Source organism: Peromyscus eremicus, chromosome 17, assembly GCF_949786415.1.
Source record: "Peromyscus eremicus chromosome 17, PerEre_H2_v1, whole genome shotgun sequence".
NCBI classification, from domain to species: Eukaryota; Metazoa; Chordata; class Mammalia; order Rodentia; family Cricetidae; genus Peromyscus; species Peromyscus eremicus.
In genome coordinates, this window is record NC_081433.1 from 15,170,904 (window position 1) to 15,173,409 (window position 2,506).

Below are 2,506 nucleotides of genomic sequence, written 5' to 3' on the forward strand. Positions count from 1 at the left end.
GGGGCAGCGCCTCAGCCCAGCGGCCTGGGAGAGCAGCAGGTCAGAGGTAGGGAGAGCATCAACAGCCCTGACGTCATGTGCTGACTGTCCCCAGTCACTCCCAACCCCGCACACGTCTGCCCGGTGTCCACGAGTCCTTGATGGGTAGTTACTTCTTCAAATTCCAGAAGACATCCCTAGTCGGGCGGGGCTGTTTAGAACTATAAACTCATCATGGTCACCACAGGGGCTTAGAGCAGCCGATCCTAAGAGTCCCTTTTAGGCCTTTGAGACCAGGATTTGAAAACAGGATGATTCTTAAGTCCCTTCCAACTCTGAAAATTCCTGTGATTCGATGACATCAGCACGGTGAATAATCAAGCTGGCGCCGAGCCAAGGTTGGCTGTGCTCCTCCGCGCGCACTTCCTCCCCCTCCTTAGAGACACAGACTGCTCCATTGGCTCTTCCAGTGGCCCGGTCCACCCGGCACCCACCGGCACAGGAGGAACCCGCCTACACAGAGCCACTGGCCCCACCCCTCCTTCACCCTTAAAATCGGCTTGAGCTGTTCAGGGAGACAGAGCCTGCGGTAACCCAACAGCTCAGCGCCAAGGAGAAGCCCCCTGCAAGGCTGAGAAAAGAAGCAAGAATTCGCGGTAAGCTGCATCTCTGCGCCTCTTCTCTCCTTTTGAAGTGTTTGGGGATAAACTGAGCCAGCGAAGGAATGCTCGTTGGAAGCACAGACTTGTAATTCGGGCAGAAAGAGGACCAGCTAGCATCCACACTTAAGGGGGAGGTCTTTGCAATGACTCCGGGTAAGCTGAAGGGGTTCCTAGAGGGAGAGAAGAGGAGAGATGCGTTTCTTGCAGAAGTTTTGCTTGCACAGTAAGGGGAGAAAGTAAACAGAATGACTCGGGTTCTCTGAATAGACAATGGGAGCGGCACTAACGGGCAGTAGCTGCATTCAGCTGCCTTGGAGAGCTGAGAGGATCCTGGCGGATGCTATCTGACTGCCTTCTTTCCTCAGTGGCCCCACTAAGAAACAGGCTGGGCATCAAGGAGGGGGATTTGCCTGGACAGCATGATTAATAGGCAGGAAGTGCTGGGAGAGAGAAGTCGGGACTTTTAGGAACCTCTCATTACCACTTGGAGTCAGGATGCAAAACTGCGTCTGGTCCCTCGCCCGGTCCCTCACATCCTCTCAGCGCTTTACCAGTCAGTTTCACCCCTTGCTCATCACGCACTAGTGCGTTTGCTTTCTCATGCTGGGGTAGGAAAAGTCTAAAAGCTCTCGGGATCTCTCGGGATTCAGGACCTTTGTTTTCCTAACCTCACTGAGACAGTGGGAGGACCCCGGAGGGTGGGGGAGGGAAGGAAAGTATGCAGAGCTCCCAGATAACTAAGAACAAACTTCAGTGCCAAGAAATGCGGTAGCCATGGTTTACTTGGTGGCCAGTTTGGAATGATACAGTGGTCTTCCGCATCGGATAATGGGGCGGGGACATACACACACACAAAAAAAAGTGTGTGTGTGTGTGTGTGTGTGTGTGTGGTTCAGGTGGGGGTTTGTAATCACAAATACATGGAGTATACTTACTGAAAGACTATTTAGGAATTTTTTGCTGAGCTCCAGACCCTGGCCTATCCAGAACCAATCAATGCAGGTCAGCAGCATGCTGAGTGCATACAGCCAGCCGGGGTTAAATCATATTCAACCCCAGACGGGTTACTGGAAACACTAAAACATGAATAGTTCCCTCTGCCCATCAGTTTATTCCATCTCAAGTGTTCTCAGGAGAGCCAGCCTGTATCTTGGTAGAAGCAATACTAGGCGCACACACACACACACACACACACACACACACACACACACACACACCCCGCACACACACCGAAGCTGGATCAGGGCAGACTTTCCAGGACACCCCCAGATTATTTGGGAAGCCTCCTGTGAAGCTGGTCTGCTTCCTCCCAGACCCAGGATGCTCGATGCAGCGGGGAGGGGCTGAGGAGCATCCGAGTTTCTGCGAAGGCTTTGGGGACTGAGGAGGACAGGAAGAGCTGCATACATTCAGAGCGCTCACTGAGCAGTGTGCTCAGCCAGGGGGTGAAAATGACTCAGAGTCGTGCAGGGCTCATCAACTGGAAGAACGGGTGTGAGCTTTAGGGTGAAAACATATGTGGTTGTTTTCAGCCTGTGGTGGAGGCTGCAGCGTGGCTCATCAGCAATGGCAGTGGGCTTAGTCCATTCAAATCGTAAAATTCCCACACTTCTCTGAGACACCAAGTCTGTGAGTGAGAGCCGTTTGCAGTCTGAGTTGAAATAGTTAAGTTTGCGGTCTGAGTTGAAATAGTTAAGTTTGCGGTCTGAGTTGAAATAGTTACTGCAATCTGACTACTCGGCCACTTGCATCTATTGTCTCAGAATAGTTTCTCGCTTCTTTGTTTTCTCTGAGTGATTTCAGCTGTGGTCTGGTAAAATCGGGTCACGAAGAACTGGACTATTCTGTTAATTCCTTTTGGGGGG

At 51.8% G+C, this 2,506-nt stretch overlaps 1 protein-coding gene across 1 annotated transcript in view; it reads left to right on the forward strand.

Moving 5' to 3' along the window:
- The first annotated feature begins 456 nt into the window (after positions 1-456).
- Positions 457-2,506, forward strand: part of Plat (plasminogen activator, tissue type) — a 25,795-nt gene continuing 23,745 nt past the window's right edge. The window contains exon 1 of the mRNA XM_059244281.1: positions 457-635. The gene's annotated coding sequence lies outside the window, so the exon portion shown is untranslated. The remainder of the gene's footprint in view (positions 636-2,506) is intronic.